The sequence below is a fragment of the Poeciliopsis prolifica genome, unplaced genomic scaffold, assembly GCF_027474105.1.
Source record: "Poeciliopsis prolifica strain line A6 unplaced genomic scaffold, Auburn_PproV2 SCAFFOLD004, whole genome shotgun sequence".
Classification (NCBI taxonomy): Eukaryota; Metazoa; Chordata; class Actinopteri; order Cyprinodontiformes; family Poeciliidae; genus Poeciliopsis; species Poeciliopsis prolifica.
In genome coordinates, this window is record NW_026562379.1 from 15,479,660 (window position 1) to 15,495,512 (window position 15,853).

The following is a 15,853-nucleotide window of genomic DNA, read 5'->3' on the forward strand; positions in this document are numbered from 1 at the left end:
CGTTTGGAGGATTTTTGATAGACAAACATTCTTCTTGTTTCAAGTCACTTGAAATAAAGTATCAGCTCTAATTCTTAACTAAAAATATACAGTTTCAGGTTGTTTAGACTTTAACTTATTTCTGTTTCACTAGATGCAAAAATACATTTGCAAAGTCCGTATGTTTTTAATGGTTAACATGAGTTATTAGTAGGAAAATCAACTGATCTAAATCTGGCCTGCTAGCATAGTTTGTTGATGCAGATGGACATGTTTTCATCTTTCAGGACTTTTTTTAAACAGATAAATAACATCTTCTTACCCGCCTATGCTAGCAGGCCAGATTTAGTCAACTATGTAACTGAGGTCAGATAGTTTGTTTTCTCCCTTGACTTCAAGGAAACCTTTTGTCCCGTTTAGTTACAGCTTGTTTCCTGACAGCAACAGGAAAACATGTTTCTGCAGTCCTCTGTCAGGGCTGAGCGTGGTCACTGTCATGTATGCTGATTTAGCCATATCACAATATCCGGCATGTTCCAGTTACAGGAGCGCGCTGTCATGGGGAAACGTGACAACAGCTTCGTTTGGCTGCAAGCGGCAGCAACCAGCAGCAGGGACAGCAGAGAGGGACATGCTCTGCCAGGCAATATGAAATTGAATCCTGTCTCGCTTAGTGCTTTTCAAATGATGCGTCTCTTGCACTTGTGCCTGAACCTGTTTATTCTCTTAGCCTGTTTGCTTTTCAATTATTACACTCAGGGAAAAACGTCTCCAGGTTGTCAGGCAGGATGAAGGCAGCAGGATGTACAGGGAAGGCCTAAAGATGTTGTTTTAAACTTCAGCACTTTTTTCTTTGTGAAAAAGTGTTGTTTAATTTCTGAATTGTTTATTGTTTTAATTTGATCTCAGGTCTCAAGTTTCTTTTTGAAGCTCCAATCTAAAAAAAAAAATCACAATTTAACTCAAAGGTTGTAGCAGGTTTCTGTTATTTGGAAGAAAGCAATTTTAGAAGGTCATAGTTTGAAGAACTGAACATACTCACATATTACTGTTTGGAAATCATAATATAGTTTTAAGAAAAGTCATATTATTGCACAAATAAAAAAGTGATTCTTTGACAGTGTAAAAAAAAAAACCCGAAAGGCTAAAAGGAACACTCTTTAATCGGATAAGGATCCAGTCAGTTAAATAACTCAGGGAGTTAACCAGTTTCCGGTGAAGGTCAGTGACAGTTTTTCCTTTCTCATCCTTGCAACCTGACTAAGAAGAGCCTCTATGGAATCTATGCATGCGAGATGTTCAATTGCATCGTGTATGAATTCCAGAAGCTCTTTCAGGTTGCAACAGGCAGAGATAAAATCAGGCCAACACTTCTAAAACGAATATCTACGAACACCAGTAAATATCATGTTTTGAAGAGAGATGTTTTATATCCTGACTGTTCTCGAGAAGGCCATAGAGAACATTGGCGAGAGCCACCTTCTTAAGCCCGCTCTGTACCTCACAGCATTTGGGCAGAAGGACGAGGACACTTTGGATGTTACGGACATAGTTTCTCCCCATGGTGTTGCAAGTCTGTCCGTGCACACAGCTTGCAACATAAAATCATCCGATCCAGACGCCCGCCTCCTCTTCTCCAGGTTTGGTCTTCAGGAATTGGTAGGTCCTCGTGGATCACTCTACTCCATCTTGGGGATCCACGAGGTCACCAATTACCAGAGCAATCTGGACCACCTTGAGTTGAGCCTCCACCCAACACTTCTCGATCTCTTCAGTGTTGAGGGCAAGCTGAACTTTGTCCAGTTGTATGTCGACTCACCACATGTGCACATACAAATGCCCTACAGACACGCAGTAAGTGATGCATTGGTCAACTGCCATTTGTCACACCCCCAATTCCAGCGGGCACTGATGTCAAGGGCATGGGAAACGCGCACAAGTTGCACTTGTGCGCGTTTCCATGCGCACAAGTTGGCGCACAACTTGTGCGCATGGAGGACCAACATGGAGGTCCTCCATGTTGGTCACATGGAGGACCTCACAAAGAAAATCGACATGCAGCTCAGACTTCGGATTGAGCACGTTCGCAGATTCGAGAGCGGTGACATACCGGGGAAGATTGAGTCCTTCTGCATCAATGCACTGCACATGTTGTTCATGGAGAACCCCTTGGTGGTTCCATTTAAGGACACGGTTGTTGAAAATGGGTTCATGTCAACCCTGCAAAAGGTGCTGTGCCACTTTAAGGAGCTGCATAGCATCCTTGAAAATAACAAGGGAGAGGCCAGATATGATCCCAGCTGGAGGTCATTTCAGCTTGAACTGGCACTGGAGATCTATTTTATGGCCATCCTCTTTCCCCATCAGACTTTCAGTTGAGTGTCAGCCTGGGGACCAACACCGTAAACCCAAACAGTCTTACGCACACCAGAGGCTTTATCGGGTTGGCTCCGCACTCAACTGGAAGTGCCAGTGAGGTACCGCCCCCCTTCCAGCATTGGACCAGAAATGACCAAACCAAGAGGTTGGATCAGATCTTTCCAATCTGCCAGGCTCTGGATGCTGTGCCGGCTCTTCTATACGGTGGCCCTGAGGTGCAAAACACTACAACATTAACAAAAACACAACAACATTAACGGAAACACGACAACATTAACGAAAACACGACAACATTAACAAAAACACAACATTAACAAAAACACGACAACATTAACAAAAACACGACAACATTAACAAAAACACGACAACATTAACGAAAACACAACAACATTAACAAAAACACAACAACATTAACGAAAACACGACAACATTAACAAAAACACAACATTAACAAAAACACGACAACATTAACAAAAACACAACAATATTAACAAAAACACGACAACATTAACGAAAACACAACATTAAGGAAAACACAACGGAAGAGGTAGGTCCCAGTGGGAGACCTAAGAAGTCGCTGATTGGACGACAGGTCGTTTTACTTTTGAACCGGAAGTTATGCTGGAGTGCTTCGTTTGATTGAAAACCTAAGGAAGCGGGAATACAGTCACTTCGCCATGTATTGCCCGAACTGTGGAAAGGAGGTGGTTGAGCCGTCACCAAATTTTTGCAGTAATTGTGGCAAGAGGCTTCAAGAAACTTGTATGGAGGATACTCCACAATGTTCAAGTAAGTTAAAAAGTATAAAGGAAGATTCATATTTCTTATGGATGTAGTAACTTGCTAACGCTAGTGGTCTCCAGACCGTGTCCACTGTCATCTAGTTGTTCATTATAAATGCAATTAAAAGTACACAAAGTCGCTATAATACAGCAGAATTGTATTAGCTATATATCGTAAGGTCCGTTACAGCCTTAGGCACTACTTTTTTAGGATAATTGGTGTCGTTCTGGTTCTGCTGCACTGCGATCAGGCTAGCCGCCTTTTTGGAAGCGAACTCGCACTTAATTTATACTTGTGGCAGCTTTACTTCAGCTCGTAATACATATCGTCTGTTTGCATGAATGTGATGTGCGACATTTTTTCTTTGCTTTACTTCTAGCACAACAGACTGTCCCATCCTGCCGTACACCAGCCTCAGCACCTTCCTTGAATAGAAAAATGAGGAGCGACCAAAGTATTCTCTTGGGGAAAGGGGTTAAAACAAAAGGTAGAAATGAAAGTTCGGGTAGGTGCTAAATTGGGTTCCCCTGTGTCGGGAGCGATCATTACAGCCTGAGAGACGAATGAGGCGGATCTGACCATTTTCACGTCGCTTCTGATCGATTTCTCGGTAAAACAACTCATATAATCATGTGAAGGTTGTAACATTGAGTTTAATTGGCAGCTGTTGTTTAAAAAATTGTATAATAAATAAATAAACAAGATCTTCTGATGCTGTTTTTTGTTATTTTATACGCCAAGAGAATCGCTCTTTTTCCAACGTTTCTCACGTAAGCCTGGCAGAAATAAGTCAGGCACCAAACACAGTTTTCCCAACACGTAGTGTGTATGTAAAGATTTTTGAGAATTTGGAAACAGTTGTTCTTTATTCCCAAGGTTCGGTAAGGGTAGGAAAGAATGGAGGAAATTATAATCTGGTCCCCCTCCATAATATGGGAACAACTTAATTTACCAGCAAGATTTTTTTCTCTGTTTATTCCTCTCATCATCAACATAAATCCTGTGATTTTGGTAGAATTTGCTCCTTGTTTGCCAGAGTTATGAGGGGAAAGCCATATATTTTAGGTGATTAAAATAATCTGTTCCCCCTTCAAAACATGGGGACTATTTACCAACAAGTCTTCAACTGTGCTTATTCATCTCTTCATCAACAACAAATTATTTGAAAACATTTCCTCTTTATTTGCCAGAGATATGAGGGGGAACCATATATTTTAGCCACCTGAAATAACGTGTCCCTTCCAAAACATGGGAACCAATTAATTTACCAGGAAAAATTCTCTTCATTTCTCAAAGGTAAGTGGCCTTGGGATTTAAACTATCTTTCACAGCTGTCTTATATCACATTATCCTTCTCGAAAAACCATCAATGCACCCTGAGATGGCCAAGCCGAATGGCTTCAGTTTTGTCGTAGCCATCTACATGCTATATGTAATTGGGCCCCGTGGAGGGATACGTGCGTCTTGTAAACCTGCGAGTTCTCAGAGCGATGCCTTGAGGATTCAGCTGCCTCAGCAGTCTCATTACAACATCACGTTTGACACGCAGGTTGTGTTTTAGTTTGAGAACTTGCCACATGGTCCGATAGCCAAATAATTGCCCTGGTCCTCTAAGCTCGGACATAATGACACGTCTCACTTCAGGAAGTGGAGAGTAGTTGCCTCTTCAATGCAGCCCTGCTACTTTCAAATGAGTCTTTACTGAACGCATGCTAACCGACACTTCGTGGTTGGTCTGGAGCATGTCCAGTATCACCAGTATCAGTATGTCCTGACTCAAAATATTTACGAATAACAGTACTAAGGTTTGGATCACTGAGAACATTCTTGTTTTCAGCAATCAAGTTAAAGCCAGAAGAACTTCCGGTTCAAAAGTAAAACGACCTGTCGTCCAATCAGCGACTTCTTAGGTCTCCACTGGGACCTACCTCTTCCGTTGTGTTTTCCTTAATGTTGTAGTGTTTTTGTTAATGTTGTAGTGTTTCCCTTAATGTTGTAGTGTTTTTGTTAATGTTGTAGTGTTTCCCTTAATGTTGTAGTGTTTTTGTTAATGTTGTAGTGTTTTCGTTAATGTTGTTGTGTTTTTGTTAATGTTGTAGTGTTTTCGTTAATGTTGTTGTGTTTTCGTTAATGTTGTAGTGTTTTCGTTAATGTTGTTGTGTTTTCCTTAATGTTGTTGTGTTTTCGTTGATGTTGTTGTGTTTTTGTTAATGTTGTTGTGTTTTTGTTGTTGTTGTTGTGTTTTTCTTAATGATGTTGTGTTTTCGTTAATGTTGTCGTGTTTTTTTAATGTTGTTGTGTTTTTTGTTAATGTTGTAGTGCTTTCCTTAATGTTGTAGTGTTTTGCACCTCAGGGCCACCGTACTTCTAGGTGTTTGGGTTATTCACCTTCTCCTATGTCACATCTTTAGGAGAAACGAGGACATTCCGTTTGCTGCCCTTAAAGCTGAACGACCACCAGGTCATCTCTCAGGAAGCATCAACTTGGAGATCTTCTGTGAAGACCTGAGTACTAAGAACAGCTTCCCAGCACCACTCACGTTTGGCAGGGCACATGAAATGATGGAGGAAAGGGGAGTTGACGTGAAGAAATGCCTCATTGAGGGTTTTGTGGCGGAGAAGTTGCAGTTCTTCCCACACATCAAGTTCCATGATGTGCGCGGGGGACATAAACTGTTCTGGAACTGCAAGGACTACGTCATCCTGGAATCTGAGGGCCACGATATCCAGCTTTCAAAGGTGGCAACAGCCACCCTGCAAGTGTGCACTGAGGTTGAGCGGCGTTCACTGAGCTACTCTCGGAATCTGGAGAAGTACCGGGACCATGGGATGGTCTGGGTGGAGAAGGTACTTCAAAGGATTCCACCAAGAGTTCAAGGAACGCCGCAGGTCAATGTGCTAAGTTTTGTTAAACTTTTGTTTCTTTTGCAGTTCAACTTACCAAAAGTCTTCAACTTCCTTGTGTGGAAGTTGAAAGAGGACATCCCATATTGAGTCCAAGTGCCTGCGAAACCCAGGGCTCTGGTGAAACCACCAGAGGAGGCTGTTGAGCCATTTGAGGATGTCCAGGAGGTGGAGGACCAAGATGAGGTTCAAGCAATGACCAGATCAAAACCTTGCACATTTCCTGCTCGTTCCTGGAAACCATGGTCTGATGCAGAGCAGGAAAACATAAAGTTGGACAAAGCGGTTTGCTTACTGGAGGCATATGACATGTATGTCAAAAAATGCCACGAACAGGACATTCCTGTACAAACACGCAATGCTTTCAAAGTGAAAACATCTCGTCTCATGAACCTTGAGTAGGTTTATTTTTGACTTTTCTTCACTAACTGTTCAATAATGTGTTTTGACTTTTCTTAGATAGCTGTTCAGTAGTGTGTTTGTGCTTCAGTTTGAAGGTTTATTAAAAAAAACTTTAATTTTTTTTTTAAAAAACCAAAAACTTACAAAAAATACCAAAAAACTTAAAAAAAAAAAAAAGAAAAATCCCCCATATGGACTCTGCCTTGTCGTGGCGTGGGGGCTTAAGTGTCTTTAAAAGACACAACCAAAGAGTCCGGTTTAGGGTGAATACTTTCCAAAGACTTTTGCTGAGAACGTGGAGGTCACACTCATGACCTTGGAGACTGCTGTTGTCGCCACTGCTCTTGTATATGGGCCTTAGCATCCTTCTCCGATTTCGCCATGTTTGCAGCTTGAACATATTTAGTTTCTGGGAAACTAGGGTTTAGGGTTGTTTCTCTCCTTTTCCATCTGGAAAGGCTCAGTTCTATCAGCAGGAGACCCCAAAAAGTTTCAATGGGTACTTTAAGTCCTTCAAGACGGGACAGCAATTTATTTCCGGATTGGCATTTAACGTGGAAAACCAAAGTTAGTAGGTCTACCATTAGCTACGTTTCCATCACAAATGTGACTTTGTGTCAAAAAAAACAAAATTTTTCAATTGTCTTGTTTCATTTTAAGAAGAAACACAATTACAAATACATTTGAATAAGTTTGTTCATGGATGTCAAAAAAAAGAAAACATCGTCCAACCACTTCCTGTCCTTGGGTTGTTGATCACATGACTTGTGTGGTGCGTTTTTTGCGAAATGCACTAATTTTGATACAACTGAAAAACCACCTCATTCAATTGCAGCAACTTTTGATCAAAAAATTTACTTTTTTTCAAAATTGGCATCTATTTTCATTAAGCTAATTCTTTTGTAATTCCAATTTGCACAATTTGATGTGCCAATTGATGCCCTTCTCTTCCAGGCTGAAGGAGATTCACCTTTCACCCATGGAGTGGGGAAGACATGGAGATTATTATGGTTGTTCTGGTCTACCTAATTGTAGGACCTTACACCGATATAAACGTTTTGTTCCTTCAGGACATTCACTCTTTTTTTAGTCCTGAAAGCATCAGCCTGAAAATGTGGTGTGATCACAAATTAGGCTGGTTCTGCAAGTAGAAGTCCTGCAGAAACATTAAAGGTGTTACAATCCATTTATGTTTGCATATTATCTGTTACTGGGTTTGTATTTGGATCATTTTGCTGGTACTTTTTCTTATTTGTTGGTTTCTGACTCAGTTCATTATTTTATGTTGAGACTCAAAACTCATATGCTTTTGTTTCTTTTGTGTTGATTTTGATTTTTGTTAGTTTTTACCTCTTATGTGAACTAAGAAAAGTGTTGGTGGCTCTTTATATGGTTCATTCCATTTAACTATTAAGTCGGATCCGGGAATTTACTGTACCATACAATTCCACTTCATTTCTAAAGCGGTTAGAAGTGCTGTACAGAAATATAAAAACAAAGACCAACACTAAGACAACTGCAGGGAATATAGAACTCAAAAAGAGAACATTAAATCACAGAAGAAAACTCGCTCTGGGTTTAAGAGTGAAAAAAAATGTTATAAATCAGTTTTAAAAACAGAAAGTGATTAAGGCTGTCTGGCCTTCAGCTCATTCCACAATTTAGGAGCCAGAGCAGCAAAGGCACCATCTCCTCTGGTATCGGGGACGGCTAAAAGCTTCTGCTCAGACGATCTAAAAGCATGTGATGGAATAAAAGAGAAGCAGTACAGACAAATAAGAAGGGCTAAGACTATTTAAAGACTTAAAAACAAACAAAACAACTTTAAAAGAGATTGTAAACTAAACGGGGGGTAAATGGAAGGAAGCCAAAACTGGAGCTATGTGCTCTTGTTTATCTGCATTAGTTAAAATTGTGCAGCAGCATTTTGGAGAGACCTGGCTAACTTCGATCGAAAGAGAGTTACAATAATCCAGACACGTGGTAATAAAAGCACAGATCAATGTCTCTAAGTGGTGCTTAGATCGGAGGTTTTGATTTTTGAAAGGTTCCTGAGCTGAAAGAGAGACGTCTTTGTTACGGTGTTTAGAGGACAGCTAAATTTCAGGCTGGGGTCTGTTTTCAACCCTAAATTTGTGACAATGGATTTTTTTTTTTGTATGGGAACAAAGAGGAAAAAAATCAAAGGTAAGGCTCCTGCATCATATTTACACCGTCTTTATTCCAGCGGTTACCATAACCTCAGTCTTTTTTGTTTTCTGATTAAAATGGAGAAAATTCAGTGCCATCCATCCCCAGATGTCACCAAGACAGTCTGAGTGGAGCCATTATGTTTCTAAGGAAAGTAGACTTAACAGTCAACCACTTAGAAATGAAACTGCACTGCGTACTTTCTGAAAGTAGAAGACAAAATGGCAGACGATAAAATAACAGGAGAGGACCAAGAATTGAGCCCTGGGGTATTCCCAGGAGAGGGTTAGCAGAAACAGAGGTAACATGTTTACAAATTCAATAATAATCCCTGTGGCATTGTTTCAATAAGCTTCTGCAATGTCACAAGATATATTTCCATCCAGTGTTGCGTTAATTTTTCACCAAGATCTTATATTGATGATGGGAGAGTCTGACCACTGCACAAAGCCTTCTCCAGCACAGCCCAAAGATTCTCAGTGGGGTTAAGGTCTGGACTCTGTGGTGGCCAATCCATGTGTGAAAAAGATGTCTCATGCTCCCTGAAACACTTTCACAATTTGAGCCCGATGAATCCCGGCATTGTCGTCTTGGAACATGCCCGTTCCATTTGGGAAGAAAAAAATCCATAACCTGGTCATTCAGTATATTCAGGTAGTCAGCTGACCTCATTCTTTGGGCTCACAATGTTGCTGAACCTAGACCTGACCAACTGCAGCAACCCCAGATCATGGCACTATAAAGTAGGCACTAGGCTTGATGGGTGCATCACTTCACCTGCCTCTCTTCTTACCCTGATGCGCCCATCACTCTGGAACAGGGTAAATCTGGACTCATCAGACCACATGACTCTCTTCCATTCCTCCAGAGTCCAATCTTTACGCTCCCAAGCAAACTGAAGCCTTTTTTTCTGGTTAGCCTTACTGATTAGAGGTTTTCTTACGGCTACACAGCTGTTCAAGCCCAACCTCTTGAGTTCCCTTCGCATTGTGTGTGGAAATGCTTTTGCGTTCACAATTAAACATACTCCTAAGTTCTGCTGTTGTTTTTCTTCGATTTGATTTGACCAAACGTTTAAGTAATCGCCGATCACGATCATTCAGGATTTTTTTCCAACCACATTTCTTCCTGGAAGACGATGGTTCCTCCCCATCCTTCCAGTTTTTAATGATGCGTTGGACAGTTCTTAACCCAATTCTAGTGGTTTCTGCAATCTCCTTAGATGTTTTCTCTGCTTGATGCATGCCAATAATTTGACCCTTCTTGAACAAACATCTTTTCCACGACCACAGCATGTGTCTTTTGCCATGGTTGTTTAAGAAATGAGGAGCTACTCATTGCATCAGCTGGGGTTAAATAACTTGTTGCCAGCTGAAAGATAATTGCCTATGCAGTAATTATCCAATAGGAGGCTTGTGCCTATTTGCTTAGTTAAATCCAGGTGGTGACTTTTATTTTGGCCAGGCAGTGTATTTTTATCAAGCCCACATTTCTATTTTTTGTTTTTTTAAAATTGTTTTTCAATTGATCTGATGTGTTATTCTAACTTTAACTGTATGTTTTCATTATCTGCAAGTTGAAAATCATCATAGTTAACAGAAATTACAACATTTAGACATCCAAATGTCTAAAATATTAATTTCTGGCTAAAATATAAATACTAATACAAAAGTTAAGACATTTTTAATGTAAATATTATAAAGGTAAATTAAAATGAATATGGGTTATTCATTTTAATGAGCTAAGTAAAACTTAGCTCATTTATTAGTGAATAGTTATTCATAAATAAATAAAAACATGCGTACAAAAATATTTGTGCTAGTGCAGCTGTGTTGTCAATCTTGTATTTTCTTTCATTTAATTTGTTGATTTAAACTAACCAATATTATGTGAGGGAGAGACCTAAGTGAGGAAGGTGAAAGGTCATGTTAGCCGACATGCTATGCTAGCAGGCTGAAGGAGGTAAGCTAAAGGGGAAACGCTCATGACTTACCTGGGTCTACATTCGTGTTTCACACTGTTTCACCTTCTGATGAGTGAATACTTGATATAAATTACTTCTGTGCCAAAATAAAATGCTAAAGTGCTTGAATATGTGATGCTAATCGCGAGTTAGCATTAGCATTTTCGCGCGAGCTATTGGTAGCTGTGTGTAGCCCGATGTCTGAAGCTAAACAGAGTCGTTTTCTAAACAGGAGTCATCTTGACTCTTTTGCTGTGGGTAGAAAAGTGGAGTTTGCTGGGTTTTATTCCACGTGGCCATGGCGTGAAGGAAAGTCAAGCTCACCTGTCCAGTGGGGTCTACATGGCTACCGACAAGGCCTCGTCCATCCTGCATAATTCAAAGGATTTGTGAGTAAACTTTATTTGCTGCTTGGTTTCAAGTTGTGTTTTTGGGTCACAATGAACACGAGCAATGAATCAGACCTGCACTGTTGTAAAGAGGCTTTATCATGTCAATGGTCAACTTCTGAACTGAATTTAAAAGGGAACTGTTTTGTGGGAATGTGATTCTTTTTTTGTCTGTTTGGGCTAATGCTAATGATATATTTTACTCACTAAATTCTTCTCTTAACGTCAAACTTTCTGAGTTGTGTCCAAATTTTAGTTATTAAGACAGCATCTTGCAATAAATTAATTAATCACATAATTTAAAACAAACGCGATGATTTCCATTTGCAGGATTTGTAGTTTTTCTCTTTTCCCTCAATCAAAACTGGATGACAATCAGTCTGATGCTTTTTGGTCTCAACTAGCTATGTTTTGAAGGACATAAAACATTTTGTTTCTCTTGTTTATTGATTTGATGTATTTAAAATGTCTTCCAGTTTTAGTGTTAAATGCTCATTAGAATTTAAATCTTTGACATTGTGTTCTTGCTTCGTGCCAGTGCCATTATATTACTTAAAAATATAAAATCAATAATGTTATTGTTTATTCCAATAACTTTGGGGACAATTTATCGTCCAGCAAAATTTATTGTGACAGGCTTAGACAGTTAAGATTAAAAACTGAAATTAAGTTTCTTAAGGCAAAGTCTGTAATAATTTTTCTTGTTTACTGGAGGCACCGATGTAATTAAAAATCATGAGTATAGAAGTTTAAAACTGATCAGTACTTAGTTTCTCCTGTTTACCAGCAAACGTTCCCAGAGTTTTACCATCACCTTCACACAAGGTTAATATCGAGCTGCGTGGCTTGGATGCTACATATATCAGGTCTCATTTAGTTCCTAAAATAGATTATCTTTTCTATACTATTGTAAATTATTAATGTGTTTGTACATTTACCGAAGTAAACTGTTTATAATAAAATTTAGAGGTACAGCTGTCATTGAAATTCAAGGTCAAGTTTGTAGAAATGTTTATTTTTCTTATTTTGAATATGAATTTCTTATTTAATTTGGAGCTTGCATAAAAAACAGCTTTATTTTTTGACTGACAAAATGTTGAAAAAAAAAATCCAACTTATGGTGTCAATCTGTTTTACACTCATTTGAAAACAAAGTGTTTTTGTGAGGTTACATTTAACAAAATGTTTGAGAGTCTCTGTTAACGTCCAGCTCAGAAGCTGATGCAGATCTTTGCACCCCCAGGAAGCGGATCTCTGTATTTGTCATGCAAGCTTTCTGTCTCCTACCTTTGATCAGGTCAACCCTTCTTCACATGTGATATATGAAAAGAGATGTTTCATTATTAGGAGTGATGGTATGTGGATCCATTTTCATAAAAACCTTATCAGCACGATGCAGCTGTTCCTCGCCTCCTAAATAACCTGCCATCTCCTGATAAACAAAGAAAACATGTTTGCGATGGACACATTTTTCCTCTCGAGGGGCCGCAGTTCTGCTCGTGTGTCTAAAGTATTGCAGCCGCGCGGCAAGGACGGCGATCTGTTCCAGTCACAGTCGTGATTGAGGAATCATTGTACACCTGAGTATTTCGGCTTGCAGTTGATGCCGTCACTCACGGCCTGTCGCTGTCGATTACAGTTGGACGTGGAGAAGTGTGGAAATCCAGAAGTCCCATGTGGCGATGCTGTGCGTCTGCACGCCCTTGCCCAAAGTCAAGCCAGTCGCTGTCCTCTCTGACGAGATGGACGATAACTGGGCTTATATGTTGAGACAAATGTCATTTTCTTGCTCCTAACACACACAATTAACACTATGAGAGTGCTAACAGTAACCTTAATAAATCTTAGTATTTATATTTTATTAGCACTAGGGCTATTGTTAACGAATATTTTAGTAATCGAGTAATCTATCAATTATTCTTACTATTAATTAAGTAATTGGATAGAAAAAAAAATGTGTAAATCTAACATAACAGCAGTGTTACTATCAACATCCAGGCTCACAAATACGCTTATGAAAAAATGTCTACTGCAGCTTTTAATTTAAGCCGATAAATTTTCCTTGAGGAATTTTAATAATAGCGGCACTCGAATCATTCAAAGACTTGTTTCAGCTCTCAAAGGCACTCAGGGTTTCCCCCAGTGTGCGTTACGCCAGGTGGGCCACCAGGCTTAACCTGCGCCCCAGGCGAATGATGCGTACACACCAAACGTGTTTTGTGCGTCTGGTTTGCATTCAGAGTCTAAGTGGAGGCGCGTCGAGAGCTCGTCGCTGTGCATTTTTAGCGCCTAAATCAAATTAGGTGAATTATTTGTGCAAATTTTGGGATCGGCTAATACTTGCGTGTGAAGGCGGTCTTATCCCTCAATTTGATCTTCCTCTGCAAAAGTCTGAAAATTGTTCACTATCCTCTTCTGCTCCACAGCAAAATAGGTTTGAATGATAGACCAGCCCATCAGATCATGTCTGCACATTTGCAGTTAACGTTGAACAACATTCTTGTTAGATTTAGTGACGTTTTAGATAATAAAATTGGTCAAAATCGGAATCGGCAGGTCAGGCTTTTTAAAGAGCAGTGATCGGCTAAAAAGCTGCAATCGGTGGAGCCTTGTCTCAATTATTGGCTGGAAAAGAGCCACAGGTGAAGCAAAACAATGAGGAAAAATAAAAAAACATTTCCTCTTTACGAAGCTCCATATATGCAATGGATCCTAAGGATATGACACACATGGAGCCACATAACAGTATTTAACAGAAATGTTGAAAGATTGCTTTATAAAGGGGCTCTGTTCGTTTTTATTTTTTTCCTGTTTAGTTTTTTCTCTCCTGAGGCTAAGAGCATCTTTCTGCAGAGCTACACAGGTCAGCTGGGGCTAAAGCCAGCTTTGCATTGAGAAAGGGCCTCAGGGAAGATGGGAAGCAGGAATGTGTTGACACACAATTCAGTCTGCAAATGGAAGAATCCCATGTGGGGAATGCAGAGAAACTAACTCGCCAGAGCAGAGGCACCGCTGATTTTTGTGTAGTTGTTGTTTTTGTACACACATGAATATTTTTATTTTTTTGCCAGCTTGTTAATTAACACACAGATTTGCAGAAAAGGTTTTCACAGGCCACCGTAAATGATTCACATCTCAAATTGACTCTTACGTTTCCATTCGAATACAGGCCAAGTCAATCAAGACTGTTCCATAAATACTTTTTATTTTGCAAATAATGTGTCTAAATGGGATATTTAAGATTCTATCTTTCTGAGAAATGTTGACTTTTTTGCGTAAATTTGTTTAATTCTGCAACATTTTTCCTTAAACTGTCTCAGTGACAAAATGCTTTTGTCATCTTGACCACAACCCTGCAATACAAAAACAAAAAAAAATTGCCAAATAGTACTGCAAATATCTTACTCCCCTTAAATTAAGAACAATACTTATAAGTAACCTTTTCAGCAAGTAATAGGAGCTCATTTTCAGTCAATAATTCCACAATATTGATATAAACTGCTTGTTCCATTTGCAGATTATTTCATTTATAACTTGGTAAAAATGTGCCGTAAGTGGAAATAATCTAAAATCTGTTGGAAATATCTTAATGGAAAAAAAACAACACAACTAGAGGCTCATTGTGGGCCTCATTGCTCAACAACGAGGGTGGAATTGGTTGCAGTAACGGTTGTGGATTCATCAAACCACAGGTAATCTGGCTAATCCCAACGTGAGGCCAAACAGACCTGGTAGCTGGAAGCTATCTTCATTAAATACCACAATCCCATCTATTCGTAGTTTTGGTGACCTTGCCTACCAGTTTCTGCAAATGTTCTGTATTATGTTTCTATTTTATAGCTTAGTTGGAAAAACTAAGGTTGTCCTAATCTGAAAGTGATCACTCCTGTTCATCTCATTGCAGAGCACCTGATTAAAACTTCATGTCCAATGTGAAAGTTTTGCAAATTTCAAAAACCAGAGTTATCACCAATATAATTTATTTCTGCGTTTTCTCAAGATGATCAAAGTCAGACATCTTCACTGTGACTGTCCACCTCCCAAAATGGATCCAAAAAGCATTGAAGTCCACTTCCATTGCCATGGCTTTTCCAGCACGGGGTTTCTCCTCATTTAAATGCAGAGAAAGATTTTAGCATAACTCCACACAGACACTTCATAGAAGATAAAATTGACTGAAGTCATAAAAGTCATCGAGTGATAACTTTGCATTTAATCTACTTCGAGAGAGCCGACGCATTTTTGTGAAGTTTGCTATAAGAGATCTGCAGCCACATAAATCTCCATACACTCTGGTCCTGACCTTGTTGTGTTTAATGTTTTACTTAATTGTTCAGCCATTAACCCCACAGAGTCCAGATTTTAAAAAAATAAAAAATTTTAAGTACATCAGCCATACACCTGAGAGGTGCTTGGTTTTTTTAAACCTTAATGTATCTGTAAGTAGGTCCTACTTATAGAGATTTACCCATGTACAAATGTGAAACAAACTGGGGTTTTTTTTACTCCACTTAGACCTATATATGTTTTTTTTCACTGCAATCTGAATGACTCAATACTAATCTTTTCACCCCTAAAAACATCTATGTGCTACTTCTAAAATTATAGTAGTACTCAAATACGTATAAAATTACAGCTTTATTCCTGTAATGTTGCTTCTTGTAATTTTGTGACTTCATTCTTGTGATTTTATTTCAGTATAGCCCCAAAATTCTGTCATGCCATCACTATTATTTTTCCTTTCTGTTACTTGGCTTCCTTCATGTAGACTTCCATTTCTGAATAAATGTTAAAATTGATTCATTGTGTCATCAGTAGACATCGTGCTGTTTCCGAACAGGGACTCCTGCAGGATGTTATTGGA